Source organism: Pongo abelii, chromosome 1 (assembly GCF_028885655.2).
Source record: "Pongo abelii isolate AG06213 chromosome 1, NHGRI_mPonAbe1-v2.0_pri, whole genome shotgun sequence".
Taxonomy (NCBI): Eukaryota; Metazoa; Chordata; class Mammalia; order Primates; family Hominidae; genus Pongo; species Pongo abelii.
The window spans coordinates 169,511,534-169,537,236 of NC_071985.2; the positions used below are offsets into that span (position 1 = coordinate 169,511,534).

General features: G+C 42.7%; 1 protein-coding gene across 1 annotated transcript in view; it reads right to left on the minus strand.

Moving 5' to 3' along the window:
* PGM1 (phosphoglucomutase 1) overlaps positions 1 to 25,703 on the minus strand; it is a 66,637-nt gene that overhangs the window by 40,013 nt on the left and 921 nt on the right. The window lies entirely within an intron of this gene.

Sequence of the window (25,703 nt, forward strand, 5' to 3'; positions counted from 1 at the left end):
AAGTTTGTTCAGAAAACTGAAAACAGGTCACATGTGAAAACACCCAGTACTGTGCCTGGTATAAGGTAGATTATCAGTCATTGTCAGCCCCCTTGTCCTTCTGAGCCTCAATTTCTTCATGAAATAATACCTGTCTCCCAAGGTTTTTGCGAAGATTGCCTCAGTGAATGTCTAGGAAAGCCTTTATGAACTGGAAAATGATGTAAAGATACAATTTTTTTTTCACATTCTGAGTGGGGTTGGAGATAGAAACAAAGGTGGATGGGCCTCTGTTCTCAAAAAGTTCACATCAGAAAGCAGCCACCACAGCATGGTGGCCTTGGTGCTATCCTGAAGGTGTGTTTACAGAGCTGTGGCTCTGAAGAGGTTGCAGTGACAGGGATGAGACTGGAGAAATAGATGGGGCAAGTCTACGGAGCCTTGTGAACCGTGCTATACTTTATTTTGAAAGTGCTGGGGAACTATGGAAATTTGTAAGCAAAAAGAATATAAACCAATATGTTTTTGGAAAGTTGACTGGCTGGCAGTGGTGCCTTGAATGGCTTGGAGAAGTAAGACTGGAAAAAGATTAACCAAGGCTTGCAAAAATGGTTCCATCCTTAGCTGGGGTGGCTTTGAGGGTCCCAGTCAATGTGATCTGGTACAGCACTGTTCCTCTGTCAGTTTTCTACACACAACTTCAACTTTGAGTTCTTGGCCCGGTTTGAGCACTGCCTTTGTTTTTTTTTTTTCCCCCTCCTACTGTGAAGATACTCCTTGAACAACCTCTTTCCTCTGACCCTTTTTCCATACTGTGCTTTCTACTTATCTCCTCTCTTCTCTGAGAACTGTCCCCCAACTATTCCATGACAGTGAAGGCCTGAGGCCAGGTCTCTACTCCAGGACCCTGACTCCAGGCCATGAGCAAAAGGGGTAGACACCTGACTAAAGTTGGACCACTCATGTTTTCTCTCCTTGGAATCCAGAATTGGGACTCGAAAGTATACTAGTCAGATTAGGTTAGCCCTTGAACCAGAAAGACAGGTAAACTTATGAGCTGTGGGGCAAGAACAGTTGAGGCATGAGAATATCCACAGAACTGCTGCTGACAGCCTGACAATATGTGAGAGTCCGTGACAGCTATGCAGGATCCAACTCGGGATCATTCATACATCTCTAACAGTTGTGGATCTGATGTACGGGAAGAATCAGAAAAGAATTCAAAATAGTATCAAGCAGAAAATAGGTTAGATGAATCTTCTCATGTAGGTAGGGCTTGCAGATTCATCAGACCTGAGAATCAGGGAACAGGGGCTGGGAACACAAGCCACTGGAGAATCCCTTTTGGTGCTGGTATTCTGGACTCAGTGCCTCCACATCCAGACCCTTGGCCAAGCCACACCTCACCCAGCTGGTGTCACCCCAATTCAGCTGGAAAGGTAACCCCTCATCACTTGAGGTGAGAGGATGGTTTTTTAAGTAGGCATTTTAAAACATACTCTCTTAAAATTAAGTGTACAGGTGATGTATATCACATAGGATACAAATAATAAAATGAACATAGTATTAATATTTTTGGAGTAAGTGGGGGGAAACTAGGTATATTTGGTATTTGAAATACATTTAAGAAATGTGGGATATTAGTTTAAAGATTAGCCTTGTGGTTCCAGTTTATAATTAAGTGCAGGTTGTGTTACTTATTTAGACAAGATTTTAAGTTTAAGGAGGTATGAGAAGAATTTTATGAGAAGAATTTTATCAAAATTATAAACATTAGTGGAACATTCCAGAAAACTTGGACTGTATTATATTTATAAGTTTAAGTCATTACATGCAGACAGTATACTATAGCAGTTGAGGGAATGGCCTCTAAGGCCAAAGTGACAGGGTATGAACCCTTATTCCACCAGTTACTAGTAATATGATCTTGGACAAGTTACTTAACCTCTTTGTGCTTCCATTTCCTCATCTGTCAAGATGGAGATAATGATAGCAGCTCTACTTTACTTGTTGTAGTCATGTTTGAATGAAGCAATTTACAGATAGTTCTGAAACCAGGGCGGCTATAGTATGCCCTGCTGTTATTATTTGATTACATGAGAACAACTTGAATACTTGAAAAGTTTTCCTTATTAGACAAGGAATTTTAAAAGAAAACAAATATTTGACTTAAAAATTTGAAATATTCATAGGTGCTTGATTAAATGAGTTTGTAAAAAAAAATAATAATAACACACTGAGAAACCTAACTTCCATTGACAAATGGGTCAGCAGAGAGAGAGGAAAATGAAACAGATGTGCTGAGATAAACAGGAGACGCTGCCTGGGTTCCTCTTGTTTCAGGGTCTTTTTTTTTTTTTTTGGGAGGCAGAGTCACTCTGTCTCCCAGGCTGGAGTGTAGTTGTGCAATCTCTGCAACCTCTGCCTTCCAGGTTCAAGCAATTCTCGTGCCTCAGCCTTCTGAGTAGCTGGGATTACAGGTGTGTGCCACCATGCCCTGCGAATTTTTGTATTTTTAGTAGAGACAGGGTTTCACTGTGTTGGACAGGCTGGTCTTGAACTCCTCACCTCAAGTGATCCGTCCGCCTGGCCTCCCAACATGTGTCTCAGGGTCTTGAAGTCCATCTGCCCCACTGCCTGTGGCTTCAGGAGACGCCTCTCTCTCTGTGTGCAGTCCTTGTGTGTCAGGCCTCATGGGGGCTCACTGAACCCTAACTGGGCTTCTGTTACTTACAGCCGCTTACATCTCTTTACAGGGCTGACCAGGGCTCCGTAGTACCTGGGTCCTGTTTGCCAGCTGTGAGCCAGGCCTCACCTGCTGTCCCGTACAGGCAAGAAAAGGAAGAGAGAACACTTCCTCCCCTTCTCCTTTGAGCTCCCTCAGTCCACAGCAAGGAGACAGGCTGAGTACCATTTTCTGACTAGGGGACTGTGGGCAAGGAATGTAGGCTCTTCATGCCTCTATTTTCTCACCTTTGAAACAGGGATTGAAAGTAGTAGCTACTGCATAGATTTGTTGTATTAAGAGACCGGAGTTTACAAATGTAAAGAGCTTAGCACCAGCTGGTTCTAGTGCTTTGCGAGCCTTGCGTAAGTATTAGCCTTTAGCACTGCTCTGAATCTGTAAACATGCAGGCGTGTTTCATACCCAACTATTGGGACGGGCCATTGGCTATGTGCATTTTAGTAGAGTTAGAAAATGTTCTCTAAAGAAAAGGAGAAATTACATTAAAATTGGAAGAAGGTACAAGGTCAGAAGAATTACAAGGGCCAGATGTCTTAGAGCTCTACAGAATCCCATGTTCACAAAGATTCCTGAAGTAGATTTTGAAAATAAAAACAAACATAACAGCTGCCTCAGAGAGTGTACAACCTTTAGCATGCGTCAGTTGGCTGTCCATCTGTTTACCCATCCATCTACCCAATATTTCCTACATAAACTGATGTGTTGTATTCATTTCACCAGGCACTGTACACCTCAGGAAGACTCAAGTTGCCAAGAAACCTTTGGTGCAGAAGGAGAGATAGATAAGCCAACAAATCATTTTAAAATGGAATAAAAAGTACTCATCTGGGAGCCTACAAGAGAGCTATGAGCACTCACAGGGCAGACAGAAGCCATGGAAGGCATTCCCCATCTGCACAATTGCCATTCTGAACCCATGTGGTTACGTCTGAAAACAATCTCCTCGATTTGAAGATGTGCAAGGCTTAGGAACCCCTTTTCATAAGTAAGGCACATGTGAAGAAGTCTCCTGTTTCATCAGAAATGACCCATATTCAAACATTTTGACCTATAAAAACAGCCATTTATGTGGTTCATATAACATTTTTCTATGTCTTTTATTTCCTTTTTGGAGAATTCTCAAGACAATTTGAATTTCAATCCCTTAAGAATATTCACTTGGCGCTAACAGAAGAACTTTCCCCATTCTAGCTTACCAGGAGCACAATTATTAAAATTCTTTGGTAAAAAGAGAACCAGTTAAGGAATCGCTTTATTTTCAAATCATTCACGGTCATATGTTTCCCTCTTGTGGTGGAAAATGGAAAAACAAGCAAGATTGCCAGCAGCCTCATAAGGGGCAGTGCTTCACTCACCTCTGCCCAGAGCAGCCTTGCACAACTCTATGGGCTCCCTTCACCAAGATCACAAGGAAAATTGTGCCCCTTTAAGTTTTGTGGCAGGCAGTGGTTGGCCCTCCATCAAATAATTAAAATATGGTGGGACTCTGGGGCTTTTAAGAAGAGGAGAGAACTCCTGACCTCAAGTGATCCGCCTGGCCAACATGGCAAAACCCCGTCTCTACTAAAAATACAAAATTAGTCAGGCGTGGTGGCAGGGCCTGTAATCCCAGCTACTCAGGAGGCTGAGGCAGAAGAATCACTTGAACCCGGGAGGCAGAGATTGCAGTGAGTTGAGATCGCGCCATTGCACTCCAGCCTGGGCAACAGAGTAAGGCTCTGTCTCAAAAAAAAAAAAAAAAAAAAGAAGAAGAGGTGAGAAATGGTGAGGTTATTTTCTGTTTGTCTCATTATTAAGATCATTTTCAATTATATGGTCTGGCCAAAATAGAATGTCCAGCTGTAAGGGACATGAATGAAGGTGGCCACAAAGAGGGAACATCCTTTTCTATAGGGTCCTTGTAAGCCAGAGTTTCCATAAAATGGAGAGAGTGAAGCCTCCTTTAAAAGGTTCTGAAAGCAAATGAGGAAAGGTATGTGTGAAATGCATATCACAATGCCTGGCCATATAGTAGTCACTCAATAAATGTTATCCAAACTACTAAAAACAGAAAGGGTATTGATAAGGACTGATCACATCCTTCTAACACATCCCCTGATCTCGAAAGCAGGTAAGCCTAGGTAGGAGGGCATAGATGCAATGGGTTTATCTGTGGATAAATACTGATTAAACATCTCCAATGGTCCAGGCACTGGAGGAATGGGACAGGTAGCAGAAGGAGGATTTAAAGAATCAAGTACAGTCCCTGCTGTAACCACTGGGCTCTGGAGTCAAACAGGCCTGAGTCTGAATCCTTGCTTTGCTCGAACCTTCTAGTGGTGTATGGCCTTTCTGGCCTCAGTTTCTTGATTTGTAAAATAGTAAGGACAATGATGCCTGCTCAAAGGCTGTTGTATATAGTAGAAGATAAATTCAGTAGGCCACAATGTGCTGGGTCATGTTTCAAATGCATTACAAGCATTAACTTATTTAATCTTCACAACAATTGTATAGGGGCTTATTATTCTCAGCCCTTATCCTAGGGATAAGGAAAATGCGGGATACAGAGATTATGTCATCTGTCCAAGGTCAGGTAGATTGTGGAGATGGGCTTTGATTTAGTGAACTGTTTATCATTCATTTTACATATAGATTTGGTTCAGCCAACCCAAGTTAGAAGGCTTGCTCTAAGAAGACAACCAGGTCATACACAGTCTGTCTCCAGAGCCCAGACATGTAACTATCATGCTACCTTGCCACGTAATGTAATATGCAGCCAGGTGAACAGCAAATACTCAATAGACAAAAGCTTTTAAAACAGCATGTGAGTAAATGTGGGCATCTGTGGGAATTCCTGAGATGGGCAGTGGCTCGTGGGGGCAGCAGCAAGGCATTCTCTCTTGGCTTCAAACAAGACTTCAGTGAGAGCAAGGCTTTAGGGATATAAAAAATGGGACTTTCACTTAAAAAGTTTAGGAACCCCTAGACTATAGTGCTAGATAACTATTCAAAGGGTCTTAAGGAATAGAGCACAGTGGAAATCCAGGTTCAAATTCCAACTCTTGATACTTTTTAATATCTTGGAGATCTTGGGCAAATCACTTAGCTTCTATTTCTGCATCTGTAAAACAGGAGTCTAAACACCAATCAATTAAGAGTTGTTGAAAAGATTATATGAGATCATGTAAAGTGCTCAGCACAGTGAATATCATTACTTGTAGGTTTTCATGCAGGCTTAATAACAACTCAGTGGTGTAGGTATTCTCACTATTCCCATTTTACCAATAAGGAAACTGAGGATTAGAGAAGTTACATGAGTTGCTCAAGGACTCACAATAAATTGGAAAGGCAGGCTTCAACACCAGTTTTAAAGCCAAAGCTCATGTTTCTCATCATTGGGCTACGTATGGCTCCTTTGGATGATGAAATTTGTTTAAACTTGAAGAAAATTAAGAGGAAATAGATCCCAAGTGACTCCCAAAGGGCTACTGCCCAAGTGCAAAGTATATGTGCTTTGGTGTCTGTACAAAACCCACCTGCATTTGGTGGACAGAGCATAGATGTCATGGTTGAATGGTGCAATACTCCCGCCCCCTCCAAAAAAAAAAAAAAAGAAAAGATATATTGAAGTCTTAACCCAGGTACCTGGGGATGTGACCTTATTTGGAAATAGGGTCTTTGCAGATGTAATCAAGTTACAATGAGAGCATACTGGATTAGGGTGGCCCTAAATCCAATGACAGGATTTAGGAGAGGGAAATTTGGAGACAGAGACAGAACAGATACATAGGGAAGAATACCATGTGAAGACAGAGGTAGAGATTGAAGTTACATTGCACCAAGGATTGCTAGCCACCACCAGAAGCTAGGAAGAGGCAAGGAAAGATTCTCCCCTAGAGCCTTCAGAGGGAGCATGGTCCTGCTGCCACCTCGATTTCAGACTTCTAAGCTGCCAGAAGTGCAAGAGAATAAATAGCCATTGTTTTAAGCCACACCGTTTGTTACGGCAGATGGCAGCCCTAGGAAACTGCTAAGTGCTTTTAACAAAAAAAAAAAAAAAAAAAAAGATAAGCCAACTCCTTTTGCAGCAGAGTGGCTGGTCTGAGTGACAGGCACTCTGGGTAGACTATTCCCCCACCCTGCCCCCCAACCCCCTACACCTTTTCTTTGCTTCAGAGTGTTTGGTTTCTAGCATTAAGTAACCCTACATGGGCCATGGCTCCATATATACAAACAAGCTTCCTCCTTTGCTCAGTGGTATGGAGAGACTGCATCTCACTCATTTTTAACCTCAGTACCTGGAATGGGGTTGGGCACATACAGATAGTCAATAAATGTGTGAGTGACTAAAATATTTAAGTGAGAGCATCAAACGACCCCTGTAATTAGTGTTTCTGAGCAAGGAGGCGAGTTTTTAGGCAGGAGTCAGGAGTGGTTTCCCTTCCTGAGACCAACCTCAAATAGAAAATTACTCCCCTAATCGCAGACAACTTCCCAAAGCACAAGGTGTCTGCAACAGAGGGAACTCTGCCTGGGAACTGGCATTCCAAGTAGTTTCAATAGCACAAAGTCTTGTGCAACGATTACGAACAGAACTAGAAACTGCAATAGTGAAGGAAGTAGAGCCAGTTAGTCTGCACGGTTGAGGCTGAAAGCTTATATTGCTTCCCAGGATAACTGCAGGCAGAGTGATGAAGGAGGGGTCTTCATGGTGCTACTCAGCATGAGGTAGAAAAGTGGTGAGAGTAAGAGAGAAAAAGATGAATGCAAACGAGAAAAAGAGGGTCACAGCTGACCTAGCATCCCAGCCCCTTTCCTAATATTAGAGCAGTAGGATACAACACAACCACACTGTATGTCTAATTTTTTTTTGCATCTATAAATGTATAATTTAACTTAGTGAACTATACATCAATCATTCTACATATGGGTTCAGGCCAGTTGACCCAAGTTAGAAGGCTTGCCCCAGTGAAGACAGTAGGTCACATGCAGATGGTGTTACGTGTCATGTAACCTGCTGGTTAAAGAGTCAGAGCAAACTGATAGAGCCTTTTTTTTTTTTTTTTTTTGAGACAGAGTTTCACTCTTGTTCCCCAGGCTGGAGTGCAATGGTGTGATCTCGGCTCACTGTAACCTCTGCCTCCCAGGTTCAAACGATTCTCCTGCCTCAGCCTCCCAAGTAGCTGGGATTACAGGCATGCACCACCATGCCCGGCTAATTTTTGTATTTTTAGTAGAGATGGGGCTTCACCATGTTGGCCAGGCTGTCTCGAACTTCTAACCTAAAGTGATCCGCCCACCTTGGCTTCCCAAAGTGCTAGGATTACAGGCCAGGTGTGAGCCACCACATCCAGCTCCTGATGGCCTTAATATGTTACTGGGCAAATACTTCAACCCAATCATCCTTACAAATAGCATTTTCTGAGAAGGAGTCTCACTCTGTTGCCAGGCTGGAGTGCAGTGGTGCAATCTCGGCTCAGTGCAACCTCTACCTCCCCTGGTTCAAGCGATTCTCCTGCCTCAGCCTCCCAAATAGCTGGGACTACAAGCATGTGCCACCACATCCAGCTAATTTTTGTATTTTTAGTAGAGACGGGGTTTCACCATGTTGCCCAGGATGGTCTTGATCCCTTGACCTTGTGATCTGCCTGCCTTGGCCTCCCAAAGTGCTGGGATTACAGGTGAGAGCCACCGCGCCAGGCCTACAGATAGCTTTTTAGGTTTTTGATCCTGTCTCCAAAATCCCCCCTTCCCTCAGGCCTTAGGATAATTCCCAGACTGGGTCTTACGTTGGCCTGTGTATAAAAGAAAGCCTCAGGGGTTAAGGACCTGTGTGACCTCAGGGGTTAAGGAGCTGAGTCACTGGTGGCCTCCCTCTTCCCTTCCTGCAATGCTGGAATTAGGATGAGTCCTACTTCACAGTCTAAGGCTGTGGTTTTACTTTCTACAAGGATCTCCTTGTTTTGCAAGGGCTGCTCCCTCTACATAGAATGTCTTCTTCATACCCCCGTGTCTACACTTTTTCCTGGCTTCCTCTTCATCATCCTTCAGGACTTGGCTTAAACACATCTCCCCTGGGAAGCTTCCTCTGACCACCCCTGCGTGTTCCCCTCCCTAGGGCCCCCAATACACCCTAATGAGGCACTTCTCACACTATATTGCAATGCCCACTTGCAGAGACCGTTTTATGCACTACTGCATGCCCCAAATACACAGCACCGTATTAAGCAATAAGAAAACGTTCAGTAAATGTTTCAGGGATGGAAAGCACCCCATCAAATCTTATTCAGGGAGGTTTCTGGAGCAAGTGGACCTAACCAACTATTTACCAGAACTACTATCCTAAAACCGTTAGGGGTAGAGCTGGCACACAAACACCAAACACCGTAACCAGTACTTAAGCTACTCAGCATCAATTTTGCTTACTTTGGGGCTGGCTGCTGTGTTCTTTTGAGAAAATTAAGTATCAGGCTGATGACATATTATTGAAAACCTAAAGTTATATAGAACAGTTCTCCCTCCCCCCAGGCTCTGTGCATGAAACACTCTCTGTAAGAAAGACATTTCTGTTCTGAAATTTATAAGCTAACAGGTGTAGAGCATCTTCACAGGTCATTGGCAAATCTGGGAAGAAAAGTTAAAATGAGGGGGTAACGGCTGGGAAACCTTTCCCAAGAAGTTTAAAGTGTCTGTATTTCCCATCAAAACCCTAAACATATTATTTTAATTTCACAAATGAGTAAAGAAGCAGCTCAAGCAATTTGCCCAAGATTAAACAGCTAATAACAAGCATGTCCAGGAATCAAACTCAGATCTCACACCAAAGATTATATATACTTTTAACATAAATTTTAACATAAAAGATGTAATTTTCATATTCCACTAAGATTCTCAAAATGGCATAATGCCTGTAACTTTTTTTTATTATTCTTTGGCACATCTGAGTTTTGGACTTTGAGAGAACTAGATGAAACCATGCGTAGAGATTTGTTTTTGGCAAGAGGCTTAAATTAGTCCAGTGGAGTGACTTCCCTGAAGCAACAGTGGAGTTTCAAAAACAACCAAATAATTCATATTTGAGTTGCACCTTAGAATTCACAAAACCTTTATATGTACATTATTTCATTCAATCCTCATAAAATTCTCTGATATAGCAGATATTGGAATTAATCCCACTTTACTGGTGAGAAAACAGTTTTAGATAAGTTAAGCAGAATACATGATATTGTACAATTAATTATGAAACTGAGATTTGAAGCAAAGTCTCAAAGTCTTCACTTCCAACCCACTACTATGAACTGAAGTTATGTGGTAAAATTAGGTAGCCACCAAGTGGCCTGACTTCCATTTGGAACCCATTGTAAGTTGAAAATATCATCAGTCAAAAATGCATCTGATCCACCTAACCTACCAAACATCATGGCCTAGCCTAGCCTACCTTAAGTGTGCCCACAACACTTACCTTAGCCTATAGTTAGGGAAAATCATTGAACACAAAGCCTAATTCATAATAAAATGTTGGAAGATCTCGTATAATTTATTAAATACAGTACCCTGTATTGTACACTATTGGTCGTTTACCCTCGGGACTGCATGGTGGACTGGGAGGTGAGGCTTGCTCCTAGAGTATCATCCTGCGTTTTGCTAGCCTGAGAAAAGATCAAAATCCAAAATCCGAAGTATGGTTTCTACTGAATGTGTATCACTTTTACACCACTGTAAAGCTGAACAACTGTAATTCATCATTCCATGGTAAGTCAAGGACTGACTGTTCTAGAATTCACACCCTGTTGTTGTAACTACCCATGGAGTGCCTGTCTCCTCCACCAGCATGAGCACCCGAAGCACAAGGACTTTGTCTTACTCATCCTGTACCCCCAACCACTGTGCACAGTGCCTGGCACACAAAAGTGTTCCACGATGCTTGTCAAATGAACACATCCACATGTCCCAGGAGGTTTCCAGAAATGCCAGCATACATTTCTTGCAGCTTCCCATCTGCAGCAAGACATTGGCCTGGGCCCAGTAACCATTCCACAGATCCATCCTGAAATATCCATCCTTAGCTAGCCACTGCTAGCTGGTGATTCAAAACAGGTGAAGATCTCAGATTGATGGGCCTGTGGCTGAGATTTAGAGCAACTGTGAACCTCTGCCTGACAGATAAAGTCCAAGGGATAATGTGTGGACAGAGGCAGCATAGGACAGCCAAAAAGTGAGGGTGGTAGGAGGCACAAAGACCCTCCCTAGGCCCATCTTCTTGTCCCCTCCCGCTGCCTTCCAATGGCCTCAGTATTTGGAATAATCATAATAATCATAGAATCATCAGAATCTTCTCTTTACTAACCAGTTACAGTGTCAGGCCCTACAATAAGTGCTTCACAAATTTTATTTCATCCTCACAAGAATCTTTCAAGGCAGATATTACGATTACTCTTTTGAATACCACTTCTACATATGGAGGAGCTGTCTATGGCAAACTGTGGGGTAAGTGATTTTCTCATGTATTTGATCACAAAGCGGTTAGAGTGAACTGTGTGGCCCAGCCCAGAGAGGAAGCTGGGCTTTCATGACAGGTGCCAATCTTATCCCTGATTCTATCTGAGTTTTCTACACTTATTTCCCTTTTGCTTCATTTCAAAATCTTCCTTTAAAAAGCACTTCATCTTGTTCCACAGAATGCATTTTTCAAAGTCCCCATGAAGGTGGTGTAACCTAATAGTTTTATTGCTAAATCAAAAGGCCTTTCCCTGTCCCCACCCAGTTATGCCATCCCAGATCAATTTTCTGGCCTCTGAAGTCAGGGGACAATTTCACAGTCGAGGTGGGCACTGGCTTAGCATTTGGGTTTCAAGTTCTATGGTTTAGAGCTGACAGGACTCTCTTCCTCAGTCAGGGCCGGGTATTCGACCATTTTGTCGGTTTATATTTCAACAAATCTTCCCATTTTGTACAGCTCCTAAATACCTCACCAAAGCAGGTTTAAATGTTTACCAGAATGGAAGAGAACTGTATCCCCAGGCCACTGCGGTAGGCTGCAGAAAGCAGAATGCCGGACTCTGCCTCGGCAAGAACTGTCTCCTAAGCTCCTCTCTACAGGTCAACGTGCTTGAACAGTATAAAATACAGTAACTCCCTTTAAACAGTTATGCCAGAGTACATTCATCTCAATTAGCATTATCTCCTTCAAAACAATCACCTTGGGAAACAACATATTTATTCAAACAATGCTGACACCTCTCTAACTCTTTTAGTGGGTAACTGTTTTTACTGCCTGCGGCACTTTCTTTGAAAGTCCTCAGTCATGACAAATTTCATCCTTTGAGAATAGATTTGAACTTTGGAAAAAGACAAAAATTGGCTGGAGCCATGTCTAATGAATAAAGTGGGTGATCAAATCTTGTTACATCGCTTTAGGTGAAAAATGAGGCATGACTATAAAATAATGTGACTGGTTTTCCTAGGTGACCCATAAACCGACTGGCTGAAAGATAATTCCCATAGAGGAGTTTCAAATGCTTTGAGCACTAGACGCATCACTGGTGTGTGCACATGGTTCCCAGAGTGGCGATTTGGCAGGGTACGATACTAATTTGGATATATAAGTTCAAATATGTTTATAAAAAAAGAAATCTGATTGCTTACCCTCATGAAAATGAAGAAGCTATTCTCCTGGAGAAATGTCGCCTCCTTTTTTTGACAGCCTGGTCTGCTGTGGACAGAGAGTCTGCTGAGAAAGACACACTAATCTTCTGCAGAACGCCTTCGCCAGGCATACCACCCATCCCAGGCACACTCGCCTATCCCAGGCTGGCCCTGAGCTCCCACGGCCATCTCTTTTTCCTTTTGTGTTAGCTTTTATAACACCTAATGGTTACTGTCTGGTTTTGCATGTGTCAATCTTCCCCATTCAACTGGCGGCTCCTTACCAATGAGGACATCTTTAAACCTCCCATGCTCAGGACAAGGCACACAGAAGCATGGGATACTAATTCTGCTGCTCCTGACACAGCCCTTACTTTGCTTCTCATGATCCTGTGGTTTCACTTGGTAAATGTAACTTCCCCTGCCTGGCAACCAAAACTGGACGTTTGGTCCATGTAAAGTCTACCCACACAAACGTAGAGACTGAAAGTAGACTAACGGCTGCTTAAGGCTGAAGGGGTAGGGAAGCAAGGGAGATTGGCTGCTAATGTAAGGGGTTTCTTTTAGGATCATGGAAATATTCTAAAGTTAGATTGTGGTGATGGTTGTACAGTTCTGTGAATATACTAAAAAATATTGAATGATTCACTTTAAGTGGGTAAATTATATAGTATGTGAATCATATCTCAATAAAGTAGTTTAAGACTCTCGCACAATGGCAATGTTTGTGCCTTGGTTCCTTTCTAAAGTGGGGTTGGAATAACTGACGGTCAAGGTCTCTTCCAAAAATCTAGCTGCCCATATAAAATTAAGTTCTGTCTTCTCTCTGTAACACTACCACTTAAAAATGACAGTGATTTTCACCAAATTTGGAAGGAATGCTTAGGACAGTATAAACTATTGGTTGTTTCCCAACATCAATTCTCTGTTTCATTTAGTTTGTCAAATCCCCAATGTTTAGCTTGACAGATGACACCCAGAAGAAGACTGATATTTCACAGCCGTCCTTGCTGCTAGAGGTGGGCTTAGCTAAGTTTTGATTAATGGAACATGAGTGCAACAGATATGTTCAATCTCTGAGAAAGGTGTGCCTTCCTCCATCTTTCTCCCCCTGCTGGCATGTTGGCTGGCATGAAGCTAAGGTGGTGGGCAGCCATCCCGGACCTAGATAAGAGCAACACTCCAGGGAAGGCTGCACAACAGAAGAAAAGGGGCATGGGTCCCTGTGTATAATGGAGCCACACATCAGCCCTGGACTGCCCACACCCAGGATATGAAAGGAAGGGTTCCATTACTATCAACTTTTAAGTACTTTATTTGGAAACTCTGCTAACAGCAGCCAAACCTACATTTTAACAAAAAAGTTGGTATTCTGTACCAAAACAGAATCTAAAACATGTGGCATCAGCATGCTTTTTATGGCATGGAAAAATTGTTGCCTCTGATAGCATGGAAGGCAGACCACTGGCCAACCAAATTTGTAGCTTGAGACAAATGATTGGCAGAATTCAGAACATGAGTGCTTGTCGACTACCTCTTGCTACAATAAAGACGGGAGCTCAGGCAAGGGCTGGCCATTCTGCAGATAGAAATAAAGGCAGGTTGGGCTCTGCTAAAGGAAGCTTTTTTTTTTTTTTTTTTTTTTTTTTTTACTGTGGCCTGCAAATGATGCTGCCCAAGTCCAGGAATTTGTGGCATCACAGAGATGACAACTATTTGTGCAACCAAGTTAAAGCAGCTATACAGTAAGCGGCAGGCTTAGCAGAGAAGGCTGTGTCTAAAATCTTTCCCAGGGCCAGGTGCGGTGGCTCACACCTGTAGTCCTGACACTTTGAGAGGCCGAGGTGGGTGGACTGCTTGAACTCAGAAGCTGGAGACCAGCTTGGGCAACAAGGCAAAACCTCATCTTTACAAAAATACAAAAAATTAGCCAGGTGTAGTGGTGCATGCCTGCAGTCCCAGGCTGAGGCTGAGGTGGGAGGATCACTTGAGCCTGAGAATTCGAGGCTCCAGTGAGCCATGATCACACCACTGCACTCAGCCTGGATGGCACAGTGAGACCCTGTCTCAAAAAAATAAAAATAATAAATAATAATAAATAAAATATTCCCCAGGATTCTCTGTCAGACAATGGGAACTAGCCCACCAGCAAAATCAGATTAAGGATACTGCCTTCGTACTAGTCTATCTTTTCCACCTGTCTCAAGGTAGCCATCAGTAATAGAGAAATCAAGGGAGGGACAAAGCATCCAATAAATACAAGTCAAAGTTTTTAGGTTTCAAAACTATCTAGGTGAGAACTTTCACTGTGATTACCAGCACATGGAACTGATCAGGATAGGCCAGAAGCCTACTAAATTTGTGAAGGTACTGTACAGTGAAAGAGCCAGGAGCCTGGCCTGCAAAACTCACCCCTGCCTCTTTTCCTCCAACTTCCATCAGCAGGAAGCAGGTTACATAAGCTGTACAGCCCCAAAAGGACTTTTAGGGCCTTCTCCAATGTCCACTCCTACTCAATAAATATATTTACTCAATAAATATATTTACATGAGCAGGTGGATAGAGTTCCTCCCTGAGAGTGGAACCAGGGTTCCCTGTGGACCTACTCCACTGCCAGGACAGGATTGTGCATTCCCAGCCAGCACAATGCAACAATGTGAACAGTCCTATGGCTAGTGACTGATCTACATATGTAAATAAACAGCTATATCCCCTCTCTTTATACATACACACACACACAGAGTTATGTAACTCCCTCCCTATATATATAGTTATACATAGTTATGTAGTGGGGACAGGGGGCCTGATAATTTGCCTTTAACTTTACACAAGGAGCCACACATGGGCTTGATGGAGAGAACTATGAACACTGAGTACTGACTGGGTAACTGGAAGGAATCTGGGGTGCCTCCCCTGGAAAGGAGTGCTGTGTTTCAATAGGCAGGAAGAACAATGAGCATGGTTGTCTTCATGGCCAAAGAGGTGGACCATGGCACATATTTCTAGTGTTCCTTCTCTTCTTAAAGGTAACAGAACCATTCATTTTCAGGGGGCCATGTGCCTCTCAATATAGTCTACATTTTCAGCCCTTCTTGCAAGTAAATGTGGCCTGCATGTTAGATCTAACCAATGGATTGCGAACAGTAGTCAGGTACGCAATTTCCTGATTTTAAAGGGGGAAGACACTCTGCCCCATCTCTCCTGTGCCCACTAGCTGAAACGTGGATGTGGTGGTGGGAGTCATCTGCAACCAGATGGGCAAGGGCAACACCTTCAAGATGGCAGAGCAACAGGATTAAAGAGGCTAGGTCCCACCATCATGGATCCATCATGCTAGTCTTGGCCTGCTGACACCAGAATATTCCACAAGACAGAAAAACATCTTGTTTAATCCACTGTTGTTCTGAGTCTCTGTTACAACAGTTGATTGAACCTATAAAATTGTAAAAATTCCTTATAGGCTACGTGGTGTACATCAAATTCGCTTTGGAAGGCACCTCAAACTATATACTCTTTCAGAGTGGTCCAAACAGATCTACAGCGGTAAGACCAAGCCTTGACAAGGAAATCTAACAGATTTCAAATATAAGCCAGGCAGAAAGGCACAGGGCATAAGTGCTCCAAGTTGCATGTGTTGAATCATGATTGAGATGATTCTCATATGTGCACTCTGAGTAGCATCAAGAATGTGCAGTGTAGTCACATCATACAAGTATTTATCTTGCACAAATTTAACCGTTGTATATAGAACTTCCAGGGAGACAAAGAAGAAAAGAGTGAAATTTAAACAGCATGGGCAATTCTGCCACCATTTCACCCAGTGACCACGGGCCCTTGCTCAGTCTTAGTCCCCACGTGCTTCTCAAAGTATGGGCATCTTGAGTGTCCTTCTGCTATTTAAAGACATACCTGTTGTGTTACATGTTGTTCTCCAATGCGGTACTTTCCTATGGGACTTTAAGGATGATTTTGACTGAAGTTTCATCTTCCACTTGAACTCTAGAACCCACCTCACTGTAAAATGCAATTTCCTCTATTAACTAGATGATAGTTAATGGCTTGCCCCCACTGATCCTGGGAAGCCATCTGGTCTTAGGATTCTGTTCTACTGACTCAGTTTTCGTTTTTTACGTGGAACATTTAAGGAATAAAAACCAATGTGCCTCGAGGTGGATTTTGCCTCTTGTTTTACATTGTGATTCCAGAAACTGGTTTTAATTCAACCCAGTAGTGAGAAAAGTAGCTCTGATTTACATAGCAAGATCTCCGCACTTCCCTACTCCACATACTCATTTCCTGCTTAAAACTTTGCCCAGATTGGCATTATCCTCAGCCACTCTCAGTGGGAACCTGGTATTTGGAACATGGCCCAAAACCTCTTACATTCTAGGAAGAGTGGGGGCAGTTCCCAGGCTCTTTTCCTGACTTTGTGACCTGGGACACCTGAAAGGTTTGCTGTAGACAGGAAATAAGGCCATGCATGTGGCAGTAACTTGTAAAATAGAAAACATGAGGTACATTTTTAGTGCAGTTGCTCCTTGTAGAGTATGAAACAAAAACATGGAGTTGGGGGGCAGTGAGGGGAGCTTTCTCTTCAACATGCCAAATTCTCTCACCTCTGGTTCTGCCTGGAACATTCCTCTCTGCTCTTCACCTTCAGGTCTGGTTTTAGTTGTCACTTCCCTACTCCCTCTGCTGGAACCAGGCACGCCTCCTTTGTGCTTTCCTAGCCTCCTTTGCTCACCTCCATCCCAGTGCTGACAGCACCTTGCGGAAGTTCTCTGCTTGTCTGTAACCCATCTAGCCTCCAACACAAACCTTCACCTTAAGTCCCAAGCATGTGAGGACTGAGCCTGTATTGTTCTCTGCTGCATCCTAGGAGATCACCATGAAGTTTCACCAATCAGCTCATTTTGAGTTCTCTGCCAGTTTGCAATCCTCACACTTGTGGGTTTAGCCCCCAAATGGCTATGACACCATGCAGATTAAGCCCTCTGGACTCAAACAATGTAGTAGCCATTTCAATTCACTCTTGAGCAACAGAGATGCTTGTGAGCACATTGGAGTACAACATACAGGACTAATACTTGGTCAGAAGGACTTTTGTCACTTACCTCATAACCCTACATGTGGTGACCTGGTTAGAAAATACTTATTGGGCTGAATCAATCACACTCAAAGCAGCCAAGAACAAATTCATATATTAGTTGTCAAAATAAGCCATATGGTATACATGGATACAAAAACAAAATTTCATCTTCCCTGCATGCCCTTAATGGCAGTTTAAAAAGAAGAAACTTAACATAAATCTGCGAAGATTCTTGTATAATATAGACGGTCCTATCAACCCAGCATGGTATAGATTGATATTTCCCAAAATTATTCTGTTTGGGGTCCTTTTACAAACTCACAGGACTCATATATTAAAAGCTCTGAAACTCCTACTTAACATTGCCCAAGCCAATTTCTCCATGCTATTAACCAGGATATTATAACAATCCCCAGAACTACTTGCTCTCGGATATATTTATTTATGGAAAAGACCAACCAGATGAAATATCAGAAGACTGGAGTCCCTGTTCCAACACCATTAGCATACTGGACAAGTCAACCAAATATTTCTGTCCTACCACCTATCGCATTTCATCCTTCAAAAACACTTTGGGGTACTCATGGAGAAAAAAAGAACATCTTTCCAATATGAAAACATAATTCTCCAAGTGTTTCTGATTCATGATTAAATCTTTATTGGCATGACTTAATTAGCATTCCCCACTGTGTTAATTCAGGGCTGTCTTTATGCCTTGGGGAATCAGCTCAGTGGTGATTTAGAGAAGCTACGGGAAGGAGGACTTCCAACAGCTGAAGTTTAAAAAACTAAACAAAACAAAACCCAGCTTACATCCACCCACATATCCCAACACTAAGCACAGCCTTCTCATCCTTTCCAAACAACTCCCTATGCTGCCCCCTTGTGATTTCTTTCCCCTTTGAGGACCCCGGGGGAGAAAAGTCTTCTCCACAGTCCTCCCAACTAAAGCCCTCAGCTAGCCATTACTTACTTAACACACTCAGGAGCCATTTTTTAATGGTGGATCCCAACTGTGAGCACAGCTTCAAAGTCAACAGAATAACTGGCTATGTCTGTGTGGGCCTCAAGGGAACTTGGAAGAGAATAAAGGGATCAGTTCAAACTTTCCTGCTTCACTTTCTTAGAAGTGTAGCTCACTTAAATCATTCTCCTGAAAGCTCTTCTAAAGTCTAAAGGGGTCCGGACTATACCACTGTGACATAAAAATTATTCTGAGCCACAGTCATTTAAAAATAGGCTTTTTACTAAACTCCTTCATCTGTCTTAAAAGCAGCATGCCCCAAAGGAACTCTGGAGTTTCACAACCAGGGAAGATCGACTCTTATTACCATAACTAAATAGACACTGGCATAAAACTACCACATCTCTTACCTATTCTCTTAAGGACTGATTTATCTTTCCTAAAGTCGTGGTTTCCAGCAAATGCTCTTCTCCTCCTCCGCCTTCCCCTACTGAGATGATGTATAGGCCCCCAAGTCTAACTGCCTCCTGTCACATTTTTCTGTAAACTCCCACAAATGTATTTTTGTTGCTCATTCGTCTTTTACATTTAATTTGCAAGCCCCCAATATATAACCTAGGAAAGTAGATGAAAAGTTTTCCCTACCCTACAGTCCAAGAGAGAAAAAAATTATTGTTAAATATTTGATCAATGCTGATTACACATCTTATTATCCCAAGATAAATTTATAATAGAATAATACTTATAATCTATATGTAAAATGTCATAGTATATTGGGACCCTTTGTACAATAAAATGTATGCTACATTTATTTACCTGAGGCATAATTTTATAACATTAAAGGATTATGTGTTTATCCTTTCCATCTAACTCTTCCTCTGTCTGGAAGTCTTTTCACGGATATCTGCATGGCTCACTCCTTCACTTCATTCAGGTCTCTGCTCTCATGAGGTTTATCAGACATCCCAATTGCTGCACTAAAAAGAGCAGCCCATCCTCTAATGCTGTCCCCTTTACTGGGTTTTATTTTTCTTCAGAGAACTTATCTTCATTTGACACGTTTATCATCTGTCAGGCTCAATGAGAACCCCACAGCTCTGTAGAGCAGAAACTTTGTTCAATTCACTGTTGTATCCCTAGTACCGAGAACCTAATAGGTGCTCAATAAATATTTATTGAATGAGTCACTCTTTCCAAAACAGTAGAGCACTCTAAACAAAACAAACCCTCTATCTCAAAAAGGGAGAATGTTTTTCTTTTTATTCTACAAAATTTCATGAGCATTACATTTGATTAAAAAAGAAAGAAAAAGGAAAAAGATGTTTCACCAAGAGCATTAGTGAAGCCAAGAAAGACAAACTCCCAAGCAAGTTGATTTAAGTATTTTATATAACAAAGATTGTTTAGTGACTAAGTGCCTGGCTCTAAGAGTCCTGCCTATTCCCTCTTTCTCACTTCTCTCAGCAGGTCCCCTTCCTGAAAGGCAGCCCCATTTTCTATCGCACACTATCCGCTCTTCAAGACATAATTGGTTTTAGGTGCAGGCACCTCTTCTTTCCCAATCCAAAATGTTCTCTCTCTCACTTAGCTCAGCATGTTTTCTAATTCTGTTCTTTGTATGTCTATGTGTTTCTTCTGTCTTACCTCCCCCAAAAGATTGTATGCTCCTGGATGGAAAGGACAATAGGTTATCCATCCTGGCATTCAGTGCTGATTCAAAATCAGAAAGTGTAAACAAGGGGAGAACAATTATTCAAAGCCCACCATAATTCATTTTATATTTATTTATATATTTATTTATTTATTTTTGAGACAGGGTCTTGCCATCGCCCAGGCTGGAGTGCAGTGGTGCAATCACAGCTCACTGCAGCCTCGACCTTGCAGGCTGAATGTGATCTTCCTACCTCAGTCCCTCAAGTAGCTGGGACCACAGGCGCCTGCAACCATACCAGGCTAAGTTTTTTTATTTTTTTGTAAAGAAGGGGTTTCATCATGTTGTCCAAGCTGGTTTGGAACTCCTGGGCTCAAGTGACCCACTCAAGTGCGGTAAGCCACCATGCCCAGCCCCACCATAATTTAAAAAGCGTTTTAAAAAAAAAAAAGTGGGGGTTACAGCGTATTAAAAAGTGACTTGGGCCGGGCGCGGTGGCTCACACCTGTAATCCCAGCACTTTGTGAGGCCGAGGCGGGCGGATGATGAGGTCAAGAGATCCAGACCATCCTGGCCAACATGGTGAAACCCCGTTTCTACTAAAAATACAAAAATTAGCTGGGTATGGTGGCGCATGCCTGTAGTCCCAGCTACTCAGGAGGCTGAGGCAGAAGAATCACTTGAACCCAGGAGGCGGAGGTTACAGTGAGCCAAGATCCTGCAACTGCACTCCAGCCTAGGGCAACAGAGCAAGACAGCGTCTCAAAAAAAAAAAAAAAAAAAAAGTGACTTGAAGGTGTTTCTCTGCCAAGTCATCCCTGCCCCAGGGATATAAGGTTTAAAGTAAAGGTAGCAAGGTGCCTCCACCTATCTCCAACTACCCAAGAGTGTCAAAACCTTCCCCTTCCTGCTCAGTGTTCTTTTCTTTCCTTCTCAGGAAATGTGAACTACTATAGCCAGAAACATGTTTCTTCAGCAGTGTTTGCAGATGTATCTCATGGAAGTTCAGAAAAGGGTGGTTCACTTCAAGCGGGAGACAGTGGAGTTCCTCCACTATAAGGCGAAGTTTGCAAAGTCCCACCAGTTTGCTCTGAGAACACGAGACCCTTAACCTCTGGGTCATGTGTTTGAGGTCCATTTTGGTACAGGCATCACCTGACACTAAAAAAGGATCATTGTTCAGTGTGGGGTTCTTAACTTGGGATGCTTACACCCCCTCCCCCTACCTCAAGAGGTCCTTGGGTAGAATTCAATGGGGTCCATGAATATGAATGACAAAATAAACAAAACAATCCTTATTTTCACTAACATCTAACTGAAATTTAGCATTTCCTTTTATTATAAATGTAAGAAGCAAACCACAGCATTATTACTACTACTGCTACTATTACTACTACTACCTAGGAATTTATCATCAATAAAAATTATATTTTCATATCCTATTATAGTTATCTCAAAATACTGAGATTGCAGACATCTCAAAACACCATTTATACTCACCACTACTCTGAAGTAAGGCAGTATTAAATCTTCCACAAATCTTGCTATCTAATGTCAGTAAAGAAGCATGTATCTTGATATATCACAAATCTGGTTTTTTAATATTTTGATTATACTTCAGTATAATTTTGCTTCCTTTGTAATGCTTTGTATTTTGTTTTAATCACTTAAAAATAAAATTACTCTGCCCGGGCACGATGGCTCACACTTGTAATCCCAGCACTTTGGGAGGCAAGGCTGAGGCAGGCAGATCGCTTGAGCCCATGAGTTCGAGATCAGCCTGGGCAACTTGGTGAAACCCCATCTCTACAAAAAATATAAAACAATTTGCCAGGCATGGTGGCACGCACCTGTAGACCCCAGCTACTTAGGAGGCTGAGGTGGGAGAATCAACTGAACCTGGGGAGACTGAGGCTGCAGTAAGCCACGATCGCGCTACTGTGCTACAGTCTGGGCAACAGAGTAAGACCATGTCTCAAATTTTAAAAAATATATATTCTGAGAAGGGGCTCCATAGTTTGCACAAATGAGTAGCAAAGGAGGCGTGACAAAAGAATCCCTGTAACTTGACAACAACAACAACAACAAATACCCTCCTTACTCATAAGTTCCCACGAAGGCATTTATTTTATTTTGCTTAGGGTGGTGATAAATCATCCTTCAAAACATGTACACATTCATTTACTTGTGAGCTTAAACTCTCCTCAATTTCTGATGCTGGTCATTTGCAGATCATTAGACCCAGAAGTGATTTTTAGAGACCAGGAATAGTTTCAACTAAAGAATTCATTGGGATTCTCTTGGACTTTTCAGTAACATAGGCCAATAAATTCCTTTTTCACTTGGAGTAATCCAAGTAAGGTTTTTGTCATTTGTACCCAATTGGGTTCTGACTAACACGGAACCCCTCTATATTGGTTGAGGCTGTTGAGGATTAGAGGAAGGTGGGAGACCATCTGGGTGGCTCATAACTGCATCGGGTTGGATTGTGTCCTAATACCAACAAAACATTGATAACACACCTGTCATTTGAATAGTTTCCAAGTGAGGTACTTGTAAATATGTTGTTTCATCTAATTCTCACAACAGGCTCTCCAGGTATGTATTATTCCCAACCTTTGTGGATGAAACAAAAAAGGATTAGAAATTTGCATTTGTATCTAATCTAAACTCCCTCAATTTGTATTCATTCTGCTGAGAATTCCTCCTACCAGACAAACCCACTTTGGGAACTCCAAGTCATTCTTTAAGACTCAATTCAGCTACCACCCCTCTATGGAGCCTCCCTCCCTTCATCTTCCCCTCCTAAGTACAGCCCTTCAGGTTAAAGACACCTGCACATCCCTCCATCACAACACCTGACACATTGTGCTGTCTGCTTACTCCTGTCTACCACCCCTTCCACACTATGTCTTTCCCAAGGGCAAAAATATTTTGTATCTCAAGTACAATGTCTGATGTAAAGCAAGCACATAATAAATGTCTGATGTGAATAAATTTATTGGTCACCAACTATATGCTGGCTTTAAATCAAGTGCTAGAATACAAAAGTGACTCACAGTTCAGAGCAAATAAACAAGAATTCATTGAATGCTACATAGTCCTAGGCATTGCAGATACAGGTAAAACACAGGTCTGACTTAAAGAAGCTTACTCTCTAGTTGGAGGCTGTGACATGTAAACAGAAAACTTCACTAGAATTTAATATATATATTCTAGAACTATCTATGGGAAAGGAGCACTTAATAGGTGGAGAAGAGTGGTAGGGATGGGGTGTCAGAAAGCTTTCTGAAGATGCTATCTGGACTGAATCATATCACAAGAGAAAGAGTAGCATATTTAAATCCCGAGTGAGTAGAGAGAGTAAACAAAATCAGAGAACAACCTGAGCGTAGAAACCTAGGGAATAGGCCAGGCGCAGTGGCTCACGCCTGTAATCCCAGCACCTTGGGAGGCCGAGGAGGGTGGATCACCTGAGATCAGAAGTTCGAGACCAACCTGGCCAAGATGGTGAAACCTCATCTCTACTAAAAATATAAACATTAGCCAGGTGTGGTGGTGCATGCCTGTAATCCCAGCTACTCAGGAGGCTGAGGCAGGAGAATTGCTTGAACCTGGGAAGCAGAGGTTGCAGTCAGCTGACTGCGCCACTGCACTCCAGCCTAGGCGACAGAGTAAGACTCCATCTCAAAAAAAAAAAAAAAAAAAAGAAAAAAGAAAAAAGAAACCCAGGGAATAGTCAATGTGCAGCCCATGAAGGAACTTCCAAAAAGTGCGAGTAGAATCAGAAGAGTAAGCAAGGCCAAGGGAGGAAGAACTTTACAAGAGTACAAAATCAGCAGTGCCAAATGCAGCAGAAAGGCCAAAGAAAATTAGACCTAGAGTGTATTCCATGAATTTAGTAACTGGCAAGTCACTAGTAACTTTGGCAAGAGCACTTCTACTGGAGTAGTGGAGGGGGCAGAAGCCAGATTGCAGGGAAATGGCAAGTAAACTGGAGGTGAGAATGAGAAATAGTGAATGCAGAAAGCTTTTACAAAGGTTGGCTGAGAGAAGAGCAATAGGGCAATGGCTAAAGGGTGATGAAGTTTTAAGACCTTTTTTTTAGTCTTAACTAATTCTTTCCTTCCCACCCCACACTACTCTCAAATGGACAAATTTCCATCTGGACACCTAAAATTCCCACTCTGCTGTAAGCTCCTTAAGGACAAGTCTTGGGTCTGCATCATCCTTTTAGTCCACACATTTCTCTGAACATGGTATTCAACAGGATCTGTTGAATGACTGAATAAATGAATGAATGAATGAAATGCAAATTCAGCACAGGTGGTAACAGGGAAATGAAGGGATCTACTGGGATACAGCTATTGTCTGTTTTTCTTTCATGGGAATTTGTGCTTGTCTGAAAATTCAGGAGCACAAAGTAAACAAATCCAGGCAATCTTCTCTCATTGATGCTTATAAATGTTTGGCCCAGGGAGGCAGATGTAGATAGCGCCCAGGCTGCAGGAGGATAAATGAGACCTAGAAATGAAGCGCTTACTATGGTGCTTGGCAAATAGTACTCAATGTCAACAAAATAAGATAAATAAAGTACTATTAAAATGAATAAAAATATCCATTTCAGGGGATGCGTTCCAGAAGAACTGGGCATAAGTCAAATCTCACTTAAAATACAGAAAGAAAACTTGGTCCTTAGAACTCCTTAGAAATGTTCTACAAAAGTAAGTTAATAATTAGCCCCAACTTATCAATCCACATTTTCTTTTTTCTTTTTTTTCTTTTTTGAGACGGAGTCTCGCTCTGTCGCCCAGGCTAGAGTGCAGTGGCGGGATCTCGGCTCACTGCAAGCTCCGCCTCCCGGGTTCACGCCATTCTCCTGCCTCAGCCTCCCGAGTAGCTGGGACTACAGGCGCCCACCACCACGCCCGGCTATTTTTTTTTTTTTTTTTTTTTTTTGTATTTTTTAGTAGAGACGGGGTTTCACTGTGTTAGCCAGGGTGGTCTCGATCTCCTGACCTCAGGTGATCCACCACCCTCAGCCTCCCGAAGTGCTGGGATTACAGGCGTGAGCCACCATGCCCGGCCCCACATTTCCATATATCAGATTTACTGAAAAACCTTTTTTTAAAATTTCCCCTATCCGAGTGGACCCGCCCAATCAAGTCAGTTAACTTTCCTAGGCCAGGGGCAGAACCAAGGTGTTGCGTTAATTTCCTGGCCTGCCACGACTGCTTGCTTGCGTAAGGGCGCCTTTGGGTATGTTGCCATTCTAATGAAAATTCAGCTCCAGCCCCGTCGGTGGAACAGATCCCGGGCACCACTGGGCAAAGACTAGATTTTTCAAAAGCCTGCCCCCCAGCAAGCAGGCCGCGCAAAGGGCAGGAGTTCGGAACCAAGGCAAACTAGAGGGCGGGGAGAGAAGATTGGCACCCGCCTGCTGAGATCTGCCAACCTGACGCCCCAGGGGAATGGGTGCTCTCGCCACCCTTGCCCCACAGTGTCGGGCTCCGAGCCAGCGGGAAGCGCCAGTCCTAGCCGAGAATAGCAGGGGAGCGGGCGGGATGCGAGGGGGCTCTGGGCGAGGCGGCGGCAGTCTAACCTTTCCTGCTTAAGGCAACAGCACTCTGCGCCGTAACCGTATCTTCCA